The 13,383-nt window shown below is 41.8% G+C and overlaps 1 pseudogene across 1 annotated transcript; it reads left to right on the top strand.

Moving 5' to 3' along the window:
* Window positions 1–1,316: 1,316 nt before the first annotated feature.
* Window positions 1,317–11,539, top strand: LOC309823211 (14-3-3 protein gamma-like; annotated as a pseudogene). Its single transcript has 2 exons — window positions 1,317–1,321; window positions 10,941–11,539. The product of its transcript is annotated as a 14-3-3 protein gamma-like (transcript).
* Window positions 11,540–13,383: the final 1,844 nt, after the last annotated feature.

The following is a 13,383-nucleotide window of genomic DNA, read 5'->3' on the forward strand; positions in this document are numbered from 1 at the left end:
AGCTGTCCCCAGTTGTTACTGGTACAGTGTGTGTCTTTCCCTCTCGTCTCAGCCCCTTAGGCTCCAAAGTGACAGAGGACATTCCCTAGAAGAATCATGGGAGGTTTTGCTGACTCACTGAGATTTGTCACACCACGTGGATAGGAGATACCCTAATCTGTGCCTGAGGGAAGCCCCCAGCTTCTTTTATAAGTCCTGGTGTTCTAATATCTTCTCCAGCAGTCCCCCACTTTCCCTGCCCTCAATTCTTTGGTGACTAACATCACAAAGCAGAAGAAGGAACAGTTTCAGATGCATTTCTGTTTTAGTCAGTGTTGTCAAGAAAAGAAGACCAACAAGATATATCTTTTTGTTGTTGTTGTTGGAGTATAATTGCTTTACAATATTGTGTTCGTTTCTGCTGTACAACAAAGTGAATCAGCTATATGTACACATGTATCCCCTCCCTCTTGGATCTCTCTCCCACCCACTCCCATCCCACCCATCTAGGTCATCACAGAGTACTGAGCTGAGCTCCCTGTGCTATATAGCAGGTTCCCACTAGCTAGCTATTTTACACATGGTAGTGTATTTATGCCAAACCTAATCTCCCAATTCATCCTACCCTCTCCTTCTCCCGCTGGGTCCACATGTCTGTTCTCTACGTCTGCATTTCTATTCCTGTATCTTGAGGGAGAGAGAGAGAGAGAGAGAGAGGGAGAATATATGAATATACTCTGTCTCTCAATATATATATGTAATATGTATATTTGTTTATTTATTTTAAGGAATTGGTTCACATGATTAGGGAGGGTGACAAGTCCCAAGATCTTCAGGGTGAGTCAGCAAGCTAGAGACCCAGGAGAACCAATGGTGTAGTTCTTGTCCATACGCCAGCAGGCTCAGGAACCCAGAAAAGCCACTTTGAGTCTAAAGGCAGGAAAAAACTAATGTCTCAGTTCAAATGCAGCCAGGCAGGAGGAGTTCTCTCTTACTTGGGGGAAGTCAGCCATTTTGTTCTATTCAGGCTTTCAGCTTGGATTGGATGAGACCCACCCACAGGAGGGAGGGCAACCTGCTTTACTCAATCTACCCATTAAAATATCATTCTCACCCCCAAAACCCTCACAGCAACACCCAGAATAATGTTTAACCACATATCTGACACCCTGTAGCCCAGTCAATCTGACACATAAAATTAACCATCTCAATTTCTCTTCTTGTCTCTTTTGAAGCCCTCATCCTGCCAGCAAAACTTCATTTTGCTTAAAGGTCCCAAGTTATTTAAATTTCACCCATTAATGGGGGTGAGATTTTATCTAAGGATAGAGAGCGAGATGGGGTAAGGAAGGAATGGCAGAGTAATGAAAAGTAATTGTTATAACTAAAAGTAATTGTCATAATTTTGTTAAACCTAACTAATTGGCAAGAAGTAACAAGAAGGCCATCATGCAAATGCATGGCTATTGTATTCCACTAGAAGTAAGGAGATCAGAGCAGAGAATGGGTCCATTTCTACTAGTCAGTTCCTTGAAGGTCTGTTCATTATACTTCCTTATCAGTAACACCTGGTCTCCACTGCATCTCTATGATCTTAATTTGTTAATTTTTCTCAACCTACTCCAAACAGCCTCTATTCAAGGTGACCCCAACCTCTAATTTATGCTGCTTGCATCTCTGTCACCCCACTATTAGCATCCTTCAACGTACAGCTCAAATCCCATCTTCTCCTGGATGCTTCCTGTGACTCTTCCAGTCTTCATCATCTTCTCTTCACTCTGCTTTCTTTTCTTCTAGACTTTTCTGTACACTGACTGCTGTCCTTTGGGCAGTTAAATCTGTATGAACTCGTCCTATTTAGTGGCTGTTTTTCCCCATTGTCTCCTCATTGGCATAGCAGACAACCTCAAGATGAAGCTTTGTTTATTCTGTGTCTCCTTTAGCACCCACAGGAGTTCTGAGAATAAAGAGTTGCTCAGTCAGTACCTACCAATTTTATAAGTGACTCGAAAATCGAAGTCAGACCCCATCCCTTCTCTGGTGAAAACCCTAATGAATTTTCACCTTACTCACCGTAAAAGCCAAAGTCCTGCAGCAGTTGACAAGGGGCAGCTTGATCTACTCCCTTGTCCCCTCTGTCTCCCACAATTTCTCCCCTTGTTCACTGGAGTATCACCTAGAAAAACCTGTGACTCTCCCCTGCCAGGAAGATCCCTCAGGTGTTGGGGTTCCCACATACAGTAAGGGCAAATTTAAATAAAATAAGACGCTTAATTTCTCTGCTGAAAATAAGGAAGAGAGCTCATTTTTCTTAGAGCATTTAGTTTAGAAAACTTGTAATTTTCAAATTCTTTCTCTGCCTCTTTGAAACATATGTAAATCTCTTTAAAAGCTAAATAAGCCTCTTGTCAGCTTTATGACCCAGGAATGTCTTTCTTAAGTGCCCCATCTCTGAACTTCTGTGAGAGGGTGGGAGCCTAACTTTGGCTGGCACCTCACTCCGAAACTACCTCCTGTCATGAAGATGTGAGAAGTTGATTTTTTTCCTTTGAATAAAGCCAATTAGCTAACACAGATGACTAATGAACAGGTTCAGTTACCAGGTGAATCTAGGATGATCTATGTGGGACCAGTGGTGATGTCAGGAGGAGTAGAGGAGTAATTATTGTTTATCTTGAGACCGTGCATGGGATGAGTGGTATCTGCTTGGCTATATGAAATGGCTCTATAAAACGATGTCTTTCCATCTTTGCAATCTCTTCACAGATCATCAGTGATACATACACACCCGATTCTGGTTTAATGCTTATTCAATAGTAAAATTGTTTTATTTCTCTTATACCTTTGTGGAGAGGTTTTCTGGGTTGGGAGAGATTTAGCTTTTAATTATATTTCTCCAACAGTACCTGGATATGTCCATATGTCCCCCATGCTATAGACTTCTACCTTGAGAAGGGGAAGATGAGGACTTGTGTCTTCAACATTCCCCTCCACCCTTTCCTTTGATATTTCATTGCACCAAATAGTAGGTTTTCCTTATATTATATCCTCTTGCTCCTAGGCTGCACTAATCTCCACAGATCAGACTTAATGAAAGAAATAACGTCCTCTGAGTCTATGAGTCTACCAAGCATTTTTTTTTTTTTTTTTTTTTTTTTTTTTTTTTACTATGGGAAACTCTTTAGTTTGGATTCTCACCAAAGCAGATGCTTAGACAAGGATTTGGGTGCAAGTAGTTTACTTGGGAGGGGCTGGGAACACTGGCAGAGGAGTGGGGGACTGAGAATGGGAAAGGGAGATGGCCAATAAAGGGTGAATTATTAAGACAGTTGTAGTGGGTGATGGGAGCTTAATCTCACATGGAAACTCGAGGAACTGTGTAAAACACACACATCAAAATGATATCACTGAGAGGCCAAGAAGTTGGGGCATTTCTTCACTCCCAAGAGTCAGTAATTAAAATCTGCTGGAAGATGGGAGTGGGGGGGCATTTTCAACTGGTCTCTCTTGTGAGCAAAGCTGCTTTCAGTGGTTCAACGAAAAGCTGGCAGTTATATCAATTCTAACTGTGGGAGGACTGCCCACAGTGGAGGTCTGGGCACTAAAGGCAGGGGATGGGCAGCCTCTGCAACAGGAACCCGAGGCAGCATGTGGAGTTGGCACCAGGATGCATGGGAGGACTTGGACCCCAGCCTCTGGGAGTATGGTGGGCACACAGCTTTCAGCTGTAACCCCTCTAGGACCGGCTCAGAGATGGAGACACACCCAAGGTCATGCTCACATCCAATGATTGATCGATATAGGAGTATAAAGGCCAGGCCACCTCAACCCTACTTGGCACAATGCTAGAGGGTCAATCTAACTGCAGAGACTGCTCAACTCTGCTTCCTGCTGCTCCCACCCTCAGAGCCATCCCATGGACTCTTCTTAATAAACATTATAACCTTCAAACCTCTTTCCTGAGTCTGCATCCCAGACAGCTCAACCTACTTTAATGTGGAAGCAGGGATTCCCAAGAATGAAAGCACATTGACTCAATATCCTAAGATTATTATCCCTACTAAGCAACTATAAAGAATTTACAAATCCCAGTTTCTCCAGAATAAGCCATAGCGGGTCTTCATAAGAGCAATTGTAACGGGGAAGAGCAAAATCCAACTCCATGTTGAATCTGTTTCTTTTACTTTAACCTTTGCTTTTCATTGCTTTTGTTATTATAATCATTAAAAGGATGCTGTCTATAGCTGTAAGCATACATAATGGCCTGCCTCACAGAACACTGACCCTCTGCCCAAATGTTAAACTAAAGTGCCTTTGTTCAGCTCAAAGGAGGCGTTCTGCCCACCTGTGAACAGCTGCAGAAAAGAAGAAATTAACACACCCCATCCCTTGATGCTGGCCAAGCCAGGAGATATTTTGCAAGACTAATGGCCTTTTTTACTTTACTTACTCACCTCCTCCACCTCTCTGTTCTGTAAAAGAAACTGGCATCCAGACCCCAATAAGATGGTACTCTGGGACCCTAGTCCACCATCTTCTTGGACACCCAGCTTTCCAAATAAAGTCACTATTCCTTGCCTCAACACTTCCTCTCCCAATTTATTGGCCTGTCATGCGGTGAGCAGAGCGAGCTTGGACTTGGTAGCACAATGATAATTTTTAATAAATGATTATCTCTATTTCCTCAGAGAAAATTCTCTTCCAGTTTGGGTTGTCTTCTTTGTGCCCAGCAAGCTTCTTGCATTGAGGTCTCTCTTTCTTGCTTCAAGGACCTCATTAAGGCAGTTCTAGTCAACCACTCAATCTTTATCAACTTATTTCTAAGGAAATATTTATTGCTCGGCAGTATCTGCCAAAAGCTTGCTGTCTCCTTAGGGAATTGTTGGCCCCAGACTGCAGCTCTGGGTCTCACTAATTTCTGTTCTTCTTTTACCAGCTGCATTTGTTTTTCCTGCTGTGATTGGAGTTCTGTTTGCTGTGGAAATAAGAGGGGTGTTTGAATTCCTTTCAGGGGGAAAGAAATACTTCCTCCTTGGTGTCTAGGCTGAAGACACACCTCCCCACTGTAGAACATCAGGGCATGTTCTGTGTGACACTGTGAGTCAACCCCCTGGCAGAAGCAGCTCAGGGGTAATTTTTCAGGCATGATTCACACAAATTATTGAAATATACTAGTGTTAATAAATATGTTTTAGAATAAAATTCAATATCCACTCATGATAGAAACTCTCAACAAACTGGGTATAGATGGAATGTTTCCTATTATAATAAAGGGCATATATATGGCAAGCCCACGGCTAACATCATACTTAATGGCGAAAAGCTGAAACTTTTTTCTCTAAGATCAAGAACAAGACAAGGATATCAACTCTCACCACTTTTATTTAATGAAGTATTGGCAGTCCTAGTCAGAGAAACTAGGCAAGAAAAAGAAATAAAAGTGATCCACATCAGAAAGAAAGAAGTAAAGCTCTCTCTATTTGCAGATGACATGATGTTATATATAGAAAATCCTAAAGAGTCCACCCAAAAGCTGTTAGAACTAACAACAAATTCAGTAAAGTTGCAGGATACAAAATCAGTATACAAATACTGGTAGTGTTTCTATACACTAATAACCAACTATCAGAAAGAGAAATTAAGAAAGCAATCCCACTTACAGTTGCATCAAAAAGAACAAAATATGTAGGAATAACTTTAACCAAGGTGGTGAAAGACCTGCACATTGGACATTATAAGACATTGATGAAAACATTGAGGATGGCATAAATAAATGGAAAGGTATTCCATTCTCATAGATTGGAAGGATTAACATTGTTAAAATGTCCATACTGCCCAAAGCAATTTATAGATTCAATGCAATTCTTTTAAGATTCCAATGGCATTTTTCTCACAAATAGAATGAGCAAGTCAAAACTTTGTATGGAACCATGGAAGACCCTAAATAGCCAAGGCAAACTTGAGAAAGAACAAAGCTGGAAGTATCACACTCCCTGGTTTTAAATCATATTACTAAGCTACAGTAATCAAAACAGTATTGTATTGGCATAAAAACAGACACATAGATCATTCAAACAAAAGAGAGAGCCCACAAATAAACCCGTACATATATTATCAATTAATTTATGACAAAGAATCCAATAATACACAATGGGGGAAAGGAATATACAGTCTCTTCAATAAATGGTGTTGGGAAAACTGGACAGCCACAGGTGAAAGAATGAAACTGGACCCCTATCTTATACCATAAACAAAAATTAACTCAAAATGGAAATCAAAATGGATAAAGACTTGAACAAGTTTATGTTCAAACTTCTAGAAACAGTAAAGCTTCTAGAAGAAAACATAGGCAATAAGCACCTTGATGATTTTTTGGATTTGACACCAAAAGCAAAGTCAACAAAAGCAAAAATAAACAAGTGGGATTACATCAAACTAAAAACTGCACAGCAAAGGAAATCATCAATAAAGTGAAAAGGCAGCTTATGGAATGGGAGAATATATTTTTAAATCATATATCTGAAGAGTTAATATCCACAATATATAAAAAACTCATACAACCAAATGCCAAACAAATAACCTGATGCAAAAATGAGCAGAGGATCTGAATAGACATTTTTCCAAAGAAGACATACAAATGGACAACAGGAAAAGGTGTGCAACATCACTAATCATCAGGGAAATGCAAATCAAAACCACTATGAGATATCATCTCACACCTGTTACAATAGGTATTATCAAAAAGGCAAGAAATAACAAGTTTTGGTGACGATGTGGAGATAAGGCAACCCTGTTCACTGTGGATGGGAATGTAAACTGGGGCAGCCACTATGGAAAACAGTATGGAGGTTCCTCAGAAATTAAAAATAGTACTACCATATGATCTAGCCATTCCACTTCTGGGTATTTATCTGAAAGAAATGAAAACACTAAATGAAAAACATACCTGTACCCCCTGCTCATTGCAGCATTATTTACAACAGCCAAGACTTGTAAGCAACTTAAGTGCACATAGATAGATGAATGGATAATGAAATTGTCAGATATATATCAGGATATTGTTCAGCCATAAAATACATAAGAAAACCCTGCCATTTGCCACAATATGGATGAAACTTGAGGGTAATATGCTAAGTGAAATAAGTCAGCAGAGAAAGACAAATACTGTACAATCTCAATTATATAAAGGATCTGAAAAAAAAACAAACCCTCATAGGTACTGAAACCAGATTGGTTATTACCAGAGGCAGGGGGTGGTAGTTAGTGAAATATGTGAAGGTAGTTAAAAGGTACAAACGTCCAACTGTAAAATAAATAAGTTTTGGGGATGTAATATACAACATGGTGACTATAGTTAATAATACTGTAGTGTATATTTGAAAGTTGCTAAGAGAGTAGATTTTTTTATATATAAATTTATTTATTTTATTTATTTATTTTTGGCTATGTTGGGTCTTTGTTGCTGTGCACAGGCTTTCTCTAGTTGCAGCGAGCGGGGGCTACTCTTCGTTGTGGTGTGCGGGCTTCTCATTGTGGTGCCTTCTCTTGTTGCAGAGCACGGCTCTAGGTGCGTGGGCTTCAGTAGTTGTGGCACGCAGACTCAGTAGTTGTGGCTCGTGGGCTCTAGAGCACAGGGTCAGTAGTTGTGGCACATGGGCTTAGTTGCTCCACAGCATGTGGGATCTTCCCAGACTAGGGCTCGAACCCGTGTCCCCTGCATTGGCAGGCAGATTCTTAGACACTTCACCACCAGGGAATTCCAAGAGAGTAGATCTTAAAAGTTCTCATTGCAGGAAAAAATATTTGTAGCTACATGTGGTGATGGATGTTAACTAGATTTGTGGTGATCATTTCACAACATATACAAATATCAAATTATTAAGTTGTACAAGTGAAACTAATATAATGTTATATGTCACATATTTCAATTTAAAAAAAAAATTTTATAGTCCAGTGGGACTTGTGAATGCAAGCCCCGTTAGCTATCAGAGCTAGGTGATTTGCAGGCCTGTCCCTCAGGTGGAAGCCATAGTAGGTGGGGTGCTAGATGTGTGGACAAGCTCCTTCCAGGGAGATACTGATGGCTTGGTTTTATTGTTGGAATGAGCCAGAGGGAGAAGATGGGAAAGTGTCCACTGGTTCTTCCAGGCTCCAGGGGAGGATTGCAGTCAGCACCTGGATGTATGCTCATTAGAAAACTGGATCCTTAGGCAGCAGGTTGTAAAGTATGCGGTCAAACTCCTTTCAGGGAAAGGCTGGGAGATGGGTGTTTCTGTCTGCTCCCTCTGTGCTGAGTCCCGGGGAAATTGCTGCATTAAGTGCTCATGCTCGCTTTAAGAACAGCTTCTTTGTTTTCTATAGTCAAGTTCATGAACATAAGCACCATTGTCTTTCAGAGCTTGGTTTTTGGGGTGTCCACCCTGCAAGTGGGAACCTTAAAAGTTGGGGTGCTAGATGTTCAGTCCAAACCACTCTGAAAATGAATCTGGCCTCTGTACTCTGACACTGAATTAAACCTCAGAGACAGAGTTTTGGTTGAAGTAGAAAAAAAAATAGCTTTATTGCTTTGCCAGGCAAAGGGGGCCAGAGCGGGCTAATGCCCTCAAAACTGTGTGTTCCCCCTTGAGAGGGTAGTGAGAAGTTTTATAGTAATGGGTCAAGAGAGAGTGATCAGTTCATGGACATTCTTCTGGCTGGTTGGTTGTGAGGTAAGTAGGAATCAGCATCATCAACCTTCTGGTTCCAACAAGTCTGGGGTCTCTGTGCTTGTGGGCAGCATACCATTAACTTCTCCCACCTTGTGGGGATTTCAGTATCTGCAAAACAGCTCTAAGATACTGTTAAGTATGTCCCTTGGTGGGGAGCCAAGACCCTGCCCCAAGGCTGCACTATTGTTTCTTTTTTTTCTTTTTTCCTTGCAGTACGCGGGCCTTCCACTGCCGTGGCCTCTCCCATCGCGGAGCACAGGCTCCGGACGCACAGGCTCAGTGGCCATGGCCCAGCCGCTCCGCAGCATGTAGGATCCTCCCCGCCCGGGGCACGAACCCGTGTCCCCCACATAGGCAGGCGGACTCCCAACCACTGCGCCACCAGGGAAGCCCTATTGTTTCTTTTGACTGTTCCTCCCTTGTCTCTGGATCCCCTCCTTTCCCTACCTACCTTCTCGGTTTCACAACTCCATTCTTGTGGGCCACTGAGAGGAGGTTTCTTTCTTCATTGGACAGTGGCTCATTCAGCTCTGCCATGGCCATGTTGTCATAGCACTCTGCCAGCCTGGCTTTCTGCACTAGTTGCTCGTGGTCCACCATTTTCATGGGCTGGGTTGGGCCGGGCCAGAAGACCCGGGCAGACTAAAGGGCTCGGAGGGCAGCTGCAGTGCAGCTGGAGTCCCTGTGCCAGTGGGCCCAACCCATGAAGCAAGTGGCTGAGGGGATGGTGGCAGCATAGAGGCCCAAACTAATTTTTTTATGAGAGAAAAAAAGAAGACTAAATGGCAAAGTTTGTTCCCTTACATGTTATTTGCACGTTATTTTCCAATTTCTGGGCCTCCTTCATCTTTCTGATCTCTAAGGAAACTATATATTATTTATAGAAATATGAAGTTATAAAATAAAAAATTAAAATAAATAATTAGATATGACTCTTTCTAAAAATGAAGCTCACTAATATTCTCATGATAAGGGGTTGTAATCACCCTACTTAACCATTTACATCAAAACTAATTTAAAAAATACCAGCAATAGAAATATATCATATAATATTAATAATGGTTTCAGATAGAATCTTATAATATAAAAACTGGTTTAACACTCTAATTTTACAGATAATGAAACCAAGACTTAGAGAATAGTGTTCCAAATAGTTCCATGAGTGGCAAAGCCCAGGCTAGAACCTAGAACCTAGAACCTTTCATCTCCATCTCTCACTTTCCATTGTACCACACTCTTTGTTACATTTTTATAGATGTGGTATGAACATGGGTAAAAGCAAGAGGTATTTCATTTTCATAATGGAAGAATGACAATTCTCCTTTGCTTTCTCTGTTGGTGAGCTTCCTAATTTTGACTTCTGATCTGTATGCTGAATGGCATTTCCTTTCCTCTTCGCTGGAATTCAAAGGGCTAAAATTAGCAAGTGAAAACTTGAAGCAACATCCACTTATTCTCAATGAGATTACAGTCAAGATGCTTGTTGCATTGATTAAAAGATGTAACTCTAAGAGGAAAGAGCAAAAATAAGTCCAAAAGTTCTAGAGTGGAAAACTGAGAGACTCCAGAACAAGATGATACTTGTGCCATAAACCCCATCTGCAGCACAGTGCCATACAATCTGGAGAGAACCCCTAACTCCCAGTTTCTCCCTGAAGAGTTGATACTCTTGTATCAACTGTGGGCCTCCTGGGCACAAAAGCCTTTCTGTGTCCCCTATTTCTTTGATTACAAGAAATAGGCTTCATTCAGCCTCCATGACCTACACTGAGTTCCAATGGGCAGGTTCAAACAAGTTGCTAATTAGGGAAGGGAGGGGGATCCAGAGACAAGGGAGGAACAGTCAAAAGAAACAGTAGTGCAGCCTTGGGGCAGGGTCTTGGCTCCCCATCAAGGGACACACATCACAATATCTTAGAGCTGTTTTGCAGATACTGAAACCCCCACCAGGTGGGAGAAGTTAATGGTATGCTGCCCACAAGCACAGAGACCCCAGACTGGTTGGAACCAGAAGGTTGATGATGCTGATTCCTACTTACCTCACAACCAACCAGTCAGAAGAATGTCCAAGAGATGATCACGCCCTCTTTAAACCATTATTATAAAACTCCTCACTATGTCCTTCAGGCCAGGACACACAGTTTTGAGGGCATTAGCCCACTGTGGCCCCCTTTGGCAAAGTAATAAAGCTATTCTTCTCTACTTCACTCAAAACTCGGTCTCCAAGATTTAATTTGGTGTTGGGGTACAAAGACCAGATTCTGCTTCAGTTGAGGCACACCATTCTTCCTGGACAGTCATTATTAGCACTAAGCAGAAGACGTCTGTAAATGGTAATGAGAAAAAGATAGAGATTGTCCATGCTTACCGGGAAAAAAAGGAGGAGTTGGAGGTGGTATGTCAGGATGTGCTGAGCCTGCTGGATAACTACCTGATCAAGAATTTCAGTGAGACCTAGTGTGAGAGCAAAGTGTTTTACCTGAAGATGAAAGGGGACTATTACTGCTACCTGGCCGAATTCACCACTGGAGAGAATAGGGCGACCATTGTGGAGTCATCTGAGAAAGCCTATAGCAATGCCCATGAGATCAGCAAGGAGAACATGCAGCCCACTCACCCCATTAAATTAGGCTTGGCCCTTAACTACTCCATTTTCTACTATGAAATCCAGAGTGCCCCAGAGCAATCCTGCCACTTGGCCAAGACTGCTCTCGATGACACCATCACCGAGCTCTAGACGCTCTCAACAGGACTCCTACGGGGACTCCACACTCATCATGCAGCCCCTCTGCAACCTCTTGCTCTAGACAAGTGATCAGCAAGACCATGACGGGGGAGAAGGCAACAATTAAGGCCCCCAGGTGGACTGGCAGGGCATGCTGATGTTACTACTGCAGTCTTTATTTTTTACCATGAGTTGAGTGTTGGGTGGGGGAGGGTAAGGGAGGGATGACCTTCCTAGGGAAAAACCCATGACCTGTGCTGTCTTTGATCGCCTCTTTGACATTTTTGCTAAAATTCCACTAGTGGAAAGTCAGGCTAGCTGTGCTTGTATTGGAATAGCAGCCTCACATTGGCATATGGGCTGTTATGTAGCTTAATGCAAGTGGAGCTGTCTTTAACTTATTGCTAGAGAACAGGGTTTTAAGATGAAAAGAATACTTAAATGGAATGGCCCTTGTTCAATAAGTCTTGTGGTTCCAGTAAGGATTTTGGGTACTTTCTATCTCATATGTTTTAGCTGTGCATTTTTTTTAGGGTATACTCTACCACAGGGGTCCACAGCATTTTTGACACCAGAGACTGGTTTTGTGGAAGACAATTTTTCCACTGATGGGGGGTAGGGAAGGATGATGGTTCAGGCGGTAATGCGAGCAATGGGGAGCGGCAGATGAAGCTTTGCTCACTTACCTGTCACTCACCCCCTGCTGGGCGGCCTGGTTCCTAACAGGACCGGTACCGGTCCACAGACCAGGGCCTGGGAACCCCTGCTCTACCAGACATGGAATAGTTTAAAACCCAAGCTGATAGACTTTGAACATGATGTATATTTATCCTCGTGGTTTAGGCCTTGCCAGTTTTCACAAGTTTCTACTCAGTTGACAATATTGACACTGAATTGCCATTTACAGTATTTCTACATTATAGCCATATGTAACATCAAGCCACTGATTGTGTATTTTTCTTTATTTTGGCTTTTACATCCTCCTTAGTCAGCCTTATCCAGGTTGGTTTTACTGTTATCTGTCTCCTAGGCCAGAAGACTTGCCTGAGGAGAATCAAAGCTACTTTTTAAAGGTTTTGGTTAATAGGTGCTTGGCAGATGGCTGTGGAATTTTTGCGCTTCTTTCTTCTTAATTAAATCCACCACAAAAATTGTTAATCACTTTAATAGAAACGTTAAACACCACAAAAATAGAGAAAATTCAGGTCTGTATCTCATTTCTTGTGTTGATATTTCCACGGAAATCCTGATTTTTAAGCTGCTCCTTCCTCTGGGATTACACTGCTGTTTCAATCCTCACTTGAGTCTTCCCCACTGTACCTTATGCTGACGGAACTGACTAGGGTAGATTGAAAAGCTGTTGGATTGTAGAAGTTGGCGGTCATTTTGAGAGAGTTCATGGTGCAGTGTGTGAAAATTCAGGTGCTAGGAGCTTACTGGTAGAAAAATCCTATAGGAAGTGTTCATAAACATTCTGTCCAATTTCAGAGCCTTGTAAGTGTGTCAGTTTTTCCTCCCTGAAAACACTCCTTCCCCAAATAATTGTTGTAGGAAAATAAACTAAAACCATTATCAGATAATAAATACTTAACTCCTATTTGACCAAAACTTTTACTATGTGTTTTTTTCCTTCTTAATGAAAGCGTAGAAGCTGGAGACTGATTTCTCTTATGCCATCTGTGCATGTTTTAGAATTGTAGGAAACCACAATGCTATTTCCACAAGTTTGTTTCAGTGAGCCTTAGGTCCTTCCTTCTCATTTTGGATAAGTCTTTCTAAACACATGACCTATTGCATATGCGTTCAGCCTTTTTTATTAAGATCAGTAGCAGCGTGAACTCCCAAAATAGGGAGCGACACCAGATTCGTTTGTCTCTGTTTTATTTAGGCAAGGAAAGGAATGAGTAATGATTGAGGAAAACCTGACAGCTGTTTTTGCTAAAACCAAAATGGAGCTTCCAATTGTGAAAT

The sequence above is a fragment of the Grampus griseus genome (genome assembly GCF_964374135.1).
Source record: "Grampus griseus genome assembly, chromosome: 5".
Lineage (NCBI taxonomy): Eukaryota > Metazoa > Chordata > Mammalia > Artiodactyla > Delphinidae > Grampus > Grampus griseus.